Source organism: Engystomops pustulosus, chromosome 11, assembly GCF_040894005.1.
Source record: "Engystomops pustulosus chromosome 11, aEngPut4.maternal, whole genome shotgun sequence".
Classification (NCBI taxonomy): domain Eukaryota; kingdom Metazoa; phylum Chordata; class Amphibia; order Anura; family Leptodactylidae; genus Engystomops; species Engystomops pustulosus.
The window spans coordinates 59492296-59501970 of NC_092421.1; the positions used below are offsets into that span (position 1 = coordinate 59492296).

Below are 9675 nucleotides of genomic sequence, written 5' to 3' on the forward strand. Positions count from 1 at the left end.
TGAGGTGTGACCCTGCTCCTACTCCCCAGCTTCATTCTATGCAATGTTGAACATGTAGCGACTGTGCCTGGAAATGTTGGTATAATTTGTACTTCTGTCATATGCAGCGTCTTCCGTGTCCAATTGCAGGGAAAACTGTGAGTCAGAGATGCCAGAGGAATGATGCCAGGGTGGTTACAGGAAGGTTGGGCATGGACAATTGCGCCAGCTTTTTGACTCACATGTAAATGATTGCTGGGTCCGTTTCGTTTTGGAATTAGCTGGATTCACATACATGCGCCCAATGGACTATTGGGGGCCAGCGATCAGGAACAAGAGCAAATATTAACCCTTATTTGCTAAGTTTTTTTATTCTTTATTTTTTGGAAAAGACCCTTTAGGCTCAGGTTTCATGAAATTCAGTATTATGACCCAATAATACTTGCATTGTGTTTAGAAATGCAATGCAAGCACACGGGAGGGGAGGAGGTGCCACGTCCCGATCTAACATGCGTTTCACCGGTTAGCCCGGCGGCACATATGGCATTTTGGCAGCCCGTTAAAAAACGCATGCATTTTTTATCAATTTTAATTAAGATAATTGGTAAAACCGGTTAAAAACGGATGCGTTTTCAAAAAAGCTTGCTTTTTTTAACAGACTGTTTAAATGCGGCCCAAAAATTGGTTCATGTGTGCCAGCGGTCAGTGTCTTGCGTTGTTTAAACGCATTGGGGGACATTTACTATGGTGTTTCCGCCAGTTTTGTGGCGCTTTCACCGCATCTTCTGCTCTCCTACCTATTTATTAGCTGTCGGGGACAAAAAAAATGACTTTTTCCGTCTGCTCCGACTCTTCTCCGAAAAGGGGCGTGGCTTTGGCGGAGTGGAAACTCAGACACAATTAATATGTGTCGCAGCCCTTGTAAACTGGCGGAAAGTAGACCAAAAGAAAACTGGTCTAGCAGGGACTGTTGGACACATTTCTGGTGCTCGGGACAGATTTTGGTCCCAGGGACAGAAAATGGGCTCGGGGCCAGAAATGTCTCTGCACAGCTCCACAATATTAAATGTGTGTCTTCTTACCGAGAGCAGGTCGGTAACAAAGCCAGTGCAGACACCGACACTTTAAGTAAATGTCCCCCAGTGTAGAAATGCATATGCAATCGAGCTGTGGCACGTGTTTCTAAATGCAGTGGAAGCGGTACGTGTGACCACACCCTTAATGTTCAATTATGTTTACGTTTTCAAAGCGCACTGCTTGATGTGTTTTAATTGAATACATCTGTGCCTCTTAGAATCTGTAAAAAAAGGCAGAGTCTTGTTGTTTTTTTGGTCCGTGTTTGGTTTTCTTCAGAAAACGCACCTCACAAACACAGACCTTCTAAAACGCAAAATAAAGACACTTATTCAGGAATCCTATTTGATAACATCAAAATATGAATCAAATGTGCAATTTAAAAAAACGCAGCAGAATCATCACCTGAGGGTGATGCCACACATGGCGTTTTGAACCCGTTTTTGGTCCGTTTTTAAGCAGTCCGTTAAAAAACGCATGTGTTAAAAAATATGTTTTTGGACAGACTGCTTAAAAACGGACCAAAAACAGGTTCAAAACACCATGTGTGGCATCACCCTGATGTGGGAAATCCTCAAAATGTCATACAGCATTTCCAGGTTAAATGCCCATCCACTTGGCGGTCACCTAGTGACTGGATGACAGAAGCGCTGCAGCGCATTAGGCGGAATGAATGAAGCTGAACCTAAAGTTGGGGTCCGCTACTCTTTACCTACAACCTCAGGTCATGTTCACACATTGCACTTGAATTGCATTTAGCAACACAATTAGAGTGCATTGGAGGAGGAGCTACTCTGAACACAGTTTACATCAAAACAATTGCAATAGGGAACTGGTTAACAATATTTAGGTCTAATGTATCTGCCATTGGCTGCGTTGGAAACATAATTCAAGAGCCAATAATGTGTGAACACGGCCTAAACTAACACCACTACAAACAAGGCCAGTAGCCCTGGCAGTGCCATTGCAAATGTTATTTATTATGGACATTCATCCAGCAGCTTCTTGTATGTGCGACAAAATGATCGCAGCGCACAAGTCGCAGCAGAGCGCACACCCCCGGCACAGCAGCGGAGGGCTCGGCCTCCATACACACACGCATGTTGCCGGCGCTGACACGGTGACCTCGGGCTGCCCTCTCCCATTCCCAGGAGGTGACCTGCTGCTGACCCCCGCCGCGCGCGCGGGGCCGTGACCCCCGGGTGAACCCTGCGGCCTCTGTCCCCGCGCGCCAAGTTCATTGCCCGCAACCAAACGCCAGAGCCCGGAAGAGGGCGAGAAACCAGCGCCTTCTCCTCAGAAGCGAAATCATTGCTGGTAATTTTGTGCTTTCACTTTTCTGCGGACAGAGAAACGTACAAGAGCAGCAACTACTATCCTCCTCCTCCCCGCCTGCCCCGGGCACTCAGGGGTTAATGTCTCCTGCAGAGCATCTCATACCAGCGCATAGAAGCCCATCCTGCAGAGCATCTGTAACACCAACAGATATGATCCTATCCTGCAGAGCATCTCATACCAGCACATATGATCCTATCCTGCAGAGCATTGCTCATAACAAGACATATCCTGTCCTGCAGAGCATTTTATATCAGCACATATAATCCTGTCCTGCAGATCATTGCTCATACCACCACATATAATCCTATCCTGCAGAGCATTGCTCATACAAGCACATATGATCCTATCCTGCAGAACATCTCATACCAGCACATATAATCCTGTCCTGCAGAGCATTGCTCATACCAGCACATATAATCCTGTCTTGCAGAGCATTGCTCATACCAGCACATATAATCCTGTCTTGCAGAGCATTGCTCATACCAGCACATATAATCCTGTCCTGCAGAGCATTGCTCATACCAGCACATACGATCCTATCCTGCAGAGCATTGCTCATACCAGCACATATGATCCTGTCCTGCAGAGCATTGCTCATACCAGCACATATAATCCTGTCCTGCAGAGCATTGCTCATACCAGCACATATGATCCTATCCTGCAGAGCATTGCTCATACCAGCACATATGATCCTGTCCTGCATTGTTCAAAAACATATAATCCTGTCTTCTGGGGCATTGCTTATACCAACACATATAATCCTATCCTGCAGAGCATCTCAAACACCAACACACATAATCCCATCCTACAGAGCATTCCTCATGCCATAACATATAATCCTGTCCTGCAGAGCATTCCTCATGCCATCACATATAATCCTATCCTGCAGAGCATTCCTCATGCCATCACATATAATCCCATCCTGCAGAGCATTCCTCATGCCATCACATATAATCCTGTCCTGCAGAGCATTCCTCATGCCATCACATATAATCCCATCCTGCAGAGCATTCCTCATGCCATCACATATAATCCCATCCTGCAGAGCATTCCTCATGCCATCACATATAATCCCATCCTGCAGAGCATTCCTCATGCCATCACATATAATCCCATCCTGCAGAGCATTTTTCATGCCATCACATATAATCCTGTCCTGCAGAGCATCTCTTATCCTGTATAATCCTGTCCTGCAGAGCAACACTCATCCCATCACATATAATCCCGTCCTGAAGAGCATTTCCCATCACAAATAATCCCATCATACAAAGCATTTCTCATCCCATCCTGCAGAGTATCTGATGTAATCCGAACATTATTCTGCCCTGTACGGAATGTACTATTATTACTGCCCTGCAGAGCATTTCTCCTATTGTGTGCTGCAGAGCATTTAACATACAACCCCATATTATGTTATGCTACAAAGCATGCTCTGACAATTTACAATTCGCTCAGTGCAGATCGCACCCCCCCCATAGATCTGCAGAGCATCTTACAGATGATTATAAATGGGTTGTATGTGAGATGCTCTGCAGGACAGCTCAGCAGAAGGGGTTAATGCCTTGTTTAGGATGGGTGGGGGGTGGACAATAGACACAGGAGCCTTCAGTAGCTAATTAAAGTTAGTCATTGACGCCTCCTGGTGCAAGCACAAAGATTCACCTTCCAGACAAGGTCAGCAGGGCAGAAGCTCCTGGTTCACATAGGGGTCAACCTGCCAACAATGTGCAACCTTCTGCAGCTCCTGCCACATCAATGGAGGCTTTCAGGGCTCTGACAATAGATGTGACCCACAGACGGGAGAATTTGGCCAGGATGAGGTAATATGGGATATGTGCCACGGGGGTGACGTCACGTGCTGATGCCTCTACCTGTGCCAGGAGGATGAGGTCACAGCCACAGATTGGGGGACACTTTCACTTTTATGTCTGGTGTCAGTCTAGGATCTGACTAGGACCCCCGTTACTTCAGAGCATCTCTAGTGTCCAATCTCCTACAGTGATATTGCCCCCCTAGGCTAGATTAGGAACAGGATGGGGCTAGCTGGGTCATATAACACACATGGACCACGAGTAGCCTGCAGGGGTCATCACAGGGGTCAAGAGGAAGGACCTGGTGCCCTCCATGCTGGAACCCTCTAAAGGAAAACTTTTCTCCAGCATTAGGAGAAAAGATGGCCGTTTTTATTGTGTTTTTTTTTTTTTCCCTCTAGAAACAGCGCCACTATTGTCCACAGGTTGTCTCTGGTATTACAGCTGCTTTCTATAGCAGTAAATGAGTTGTGTATGCAATACCAGATAAGGACAGGTGGGGCACTGATCTGTGTTTGATCTTTTTGGTCTTTTAGTCAAAGGGACAAAAACAAATCTCTCTTTGCTAATCCTGGAAATGCCTTTAAAGGGAACCTGTCAGCAGAAAATGACCTAATAAACCACTACTAGTATGTTGCCAGACAGCTGACACACCCCCAGATATTGTTTATTTAATGGTCCAGTGCGGTGGCATCATCCAGAAAATCTGCTTTGTAGTGAGATGTAAATTGGTTGTATAGAGTCAGGGAGGCTGAGATTTTAACACTGAAGTCAAGCTCTCTCTTCTTCAGAAAGCCCCCAACACTGTAATTAATGGTTCTGCATCCAGAGACATCACTCACCAGATCTCTATGATTTCTATGACAGAGGAGGAGGTGTTCAGAGCTCCCCAACTTCAGTGCTGAAATCTCCTCCTCCTTTATACAACCAATTTTCATCTCTTATTAGCCCAACTGCTGATGACAGGTTCCCTTTTGAGACCAAGTTCGAACCTTAAATTAAAAACTTTAGTACAACAAAAATGTTCTTTTGTCCTCTTCTCATATAGGAATGGTACACCATATTCACCAAGATCGTGCGCCTGAGTGTATGTGAGTGCATGGCTTGCGACACAATTTGAATTTTAAATCCCGCGCTCAGTACAAATCAGTCGGGTTGTCCAACCACCACGCCCCCGATTTGTTGCACATGAAAGTCGGAGTGCTTGCACAAAAATTCGATCGCGTCCACCAAAAGACCCTTTCACATGCGGCGTAAATAGTCATGAAACCTGACGGAAATGCGGTCCGCGGAGTTGCTAGTGAATGTTTTGGTTGGATTTGATGGTCTCACATCTTTATTTTTACCCTTCTCTCTACTATGTAGATAAATACAATAGTAGAGAAACCCATTGGAAACTCTCAGATCCAACAGCACGTTGGCATATTTTGCATAATTTTAGGGTCTATGTCCACTAACTTTCAGGGTGTTGTGACGTGCATACCACATGGGCTAATACCACGGGTGCACCAGCCATGAGGCGAGTTGAGCCTCTCGCCTCAGGCTGCACCAACTGCTGGAAAGTGGGGGCAATATCATAGGACACAGTCATTTGCTACAAAGCAGGACCTGACAATATAGAATAGTGGGGCAGATATACTTACCCGTTCCCGTCACAATCCCGCGGTGCGTTGTCCAACGAGGATTCGGGTCCGGTGCGATTCACTAAGATCGCGCGTCCGAGTTCCTTCCTGTGTCGCCGCTGCGCCGAGGTCAGCTGGAGTTCACCTTCTTCTTCCCGATGCATGTGAGTGCTGATCTTGCGACACATTTCCTTTTTTAAATTACGCGGTTTGTCCGAATCCGATTTCTGTCGCGTGCAAGCCGGTGCCGGTGTGCCACAACCTGATCGCGTGCGTCAAAAACCCGGGGCAATTCGGCACAAAACGGTGCTGCATGGAGAACTTGCATACTAATATAACATGATATATTACTTTTGGTTGGAAGGAGGGGTGCACCATTTTATAGTTCACCTCGGGCAGAAGAGAGTGTAAATTCACCCCTCGGCCGATTTTGTCCATTGTCACCAAAACTTTAGAGATTAGTCGATAGAGGGCAATAGCTCCAATACAAGAGGCCATAGTGTAGCTTCCCCTGATACAAGATGATACATTGTAATCATCTTAGAATGTAAAATGTGTCAAACTTGTTACCTGACCCTCCATAACCCTATTCCACAGGACTGTAGAAGGGGCAATAGCATTTTATGTAGCCCTTTACCCCTGGCTTACTTTTTGGCTTTTGTTTCTCTGGGTTATGTGAATGGGTAATTAGATGTAAGGTAATTAGGATTATAGTCCATCATTCCAAACTTCTAAATCCCCTTTCAATCTACTGTGAGGCTGGATCCCAGGGTGAAGCAGTCCCTTTCAAATGGATGGGGATTAAACCTACTATTCGGGGGGAAGGGTCTTCTTAGGATAATGAATAAAGGCCTTAGCGTCAGAGAGTCCAACTCTTAAATTAACTTTATTCTCAAATTAGAAGTTGGAAGGCAAGCTCGCCCGATGAGCCCCCATTGACCAGCATAGTATGCTACAGTAAAAGCCCCCATTGCAGGTGCGAATATAGACTTGGATTCACCATAGTGCAATGACATTATCTTATTCCTATAAGAGGTGGCCATAAACAAGACAGTGACTACCACCAATCAAAGCCCTTTACGTTCTTACCGTATGTATCTTCAAACTTTGGAGCCCAAATATGAGCAGGCAATTTGCATAGCTTCAAGTCGAATGCTTATTCTCATAGCTATTGCTTTTGACTGCTTACACGTGCATGCTCTGCTCAACCATGCTGAGGATGATTGTGCATGGTGAAATCCAAAAAGCCAATTCTAGTTCCCCTAAAAACCAGAGATAGATGACTCCCCCCATATATATTAGAAGGTGGCCTGGTCTTACCACAGTTGGGTTCAGATAAATTTCATCAAATGTCCATGGCTAGACCAGGGACACTTACTCATAGATCCAGGCAACGTGACTGTGGTAATCTTCTTATAGTAGTCATCCATGGCCTTCTTACATCTAATATCAACTTTTACAATTATGCTAATGAGCCTAAAGGGCTCTGGAGATAATTATAAGTCCCTTTCCCACCATTGGATTCCCTATGGATAACCAGACATATAAAGACGCATCCAGCTCTGGAATACATTTATTATACACAGTGCTGCATGGTAACAATTGCAGACATATTGACTTCAGTGCGGCATGCAGCATGCATACCCCTTATGAGTCTGGCTGTATACAGTACAGATCCATATTCACACCAGTGTTGAAAACATTGCTGCTCACTGCCCAGGAATCAAGAAAAAAAATCACGTATAAAGACTATGCAAAAAAAACAAAACAAAACATGGAGTAGGCACTTGCAGGGAATCTTATATACATAAATTACACTGCACGTGGGGCCATATTCTGCAGGCACCCCTAAAACTTTTATTTCCATCTACGATCAGTGCATTTCCAGCAAATCAAGGCACAGTAGTTGTCATTTATTGTCATTCCTATGGTCTTCGATGACTCCTCATTTTTTATTTATCTTTTTTCCGAATTGCTGTCCATAGACATTAGAGAGAATTGGGGTTGACTCATAGACAAGAAGGTATATGGAAGACCAGATGTTAACCTCATAGCACCCATGTTATACCCGCATGTATCATCTTATGGGGCCAGTCTATGATGGGCACCTTAACACGACTAGGGTCGTTCCGAGAATCAGTGTGCTCGAGGAGACTTCACAGACCAACATCAATGCCAAGGACGGGAGTCCAGGCATCATAGTGCAAGGAGATTTTCGATTAAAGTTCTACAGGGAAGCGGGGACTCCTTGCATCACATGTCATTACTCCCCTTTGTACGTGTAATCCGCTCAAGCACAGTTCTAGATTCGCATACAGACCACGGTCATCTGCTTTTGCCCTCAAATTCCCCAAAAAATCGTAAATCCTCAATGGTAAATCGCCTCAAAAAGTTTTGCAAAGTTATCAAGTACCATGTGCAGCATCACTATGGACAAATGGACACTATGGAAGGAATGATTGACATTCATAGGTAGTTTCTTAACATTAATAACAGTCTATATACAATATAAAAACCACTGTGGTTGATAATCATTGCCGTGGCGAGGAACATGCCAGCAGTCGGACCTATTGGTGCCATGCAAGTCATCTAGTGCCATCACAATAAGCAGTTCTATACTGTCCTGTATCCCCATGCCGAACCAAATTCTATATATCCAGAATTTATACAAAGTATTTTTTTGTTAATCCATTATAGGAACCACTGTACCGAAATAGTATTATATTTACATACATTAGTACAGTATATGTGCATGCAATGAGCCCTGGTCAGCAAGCACATGAGGTATATACAGTATATGGCTCAGAGTCTGGAAATAATATGTCATACAATGAATATTAAAGTTCCCTACTACCTTATAAGATTGACCCCCCCTCGGCTCTGAGACCGACCCTTCTATATTTCCTACAAACATTTTGCATGTGTGATTCAATGGGGCTAATCCGAATTCAAATTTCACCCAAAATTAATAGCTTCTTACTGTATACTTAGCACTAAGAATATACCTATACTCCAAGATCTACTGATTCCTAATTATAATTTCGGGATTTTAGCGTTTTTAATACTTCTAGTCAGCAGGCGATGGACCAAAATCTTCCATCGCTAATATATAAAGGAAATCAACATGAGGACAAGTGAATAAATTCTATTCTATTTTACTATACGATTGTCTGTAAATAGCAATGGTTGATGGCAGGGACGTCTAAGGATTGCATCATTTATTTGGGACCCAGAGTTTTTAGGGGAGTGACCTACATTTTCAAAACACTGCACCACTCAGGTCTATGGGCTGTGTCTGGTGTTCTACCTTAGCCCAATTTATTTAAATCTGACAAAGCTGCAATACCAGACACCTCCTATGTATTGGTTTATTGTTCCTTGGGGGTGTTAGGGTGTTTCAGCCCCATGGGTTTATATGTCTACGAGGGAAATGGAAACGTACCATCAGGAATCTTCCTATAATGGCAGATGCGAAGGTAGGTTCCTTCTTCCGTCTGGCTTCTTCAGGACCGTAATTTTTCCACCATACACACCGGCACTGGAGCAAGAGCTACTGTATCAGGAGTACAACTAGGGCTTGCAAGGAGGCGAGACGGTGACATAGAGTAGCCATTGCTCCCGCAGCCCGGACACGGTACTACACTCCCCAGTAGCCTCTGCCGATGTTTTGCATTTTTGTAAGATAAAGATCTGGCTATTTACAAAGATTAGAGAAAGATATTTTAGAGTTGAGGACGGAAGTAGGAACCTACCTACCTGACGGTAGGTTTACTTTCAGCTTTTTCCCCCTCTGGTGACCGCCACCGGTCTGCAATGTCCAGCATCTTGTAACCTTTACAAAAAACGGAAGG

The 9675-nt window shown here is 44.5% G+C and overlaps 1 long non-coding RNA gene across 1 annotated transcript in view; it reads left to right on the plus strand.

The window, feature by feature from the left end:
- Nucleotides 1–4022: 4022 nt before the first annotated feature.
- The window catches only part of LOC140106347 (uncharacterized), a 55974-nt gene continuing 50321 nt past the window's right edge, over nucleotides 4023–9675 (plus strand). Inside the window, exon 1 of the long non-coding RNA XR_011850765.1 lies at nucleotides 4023–4211. This is a non-coding gene — a long non-coding RNA (uncharacterized lncRNA). The remainder of the gene's footprint in view (nucleotides 4212–9675) is intronic.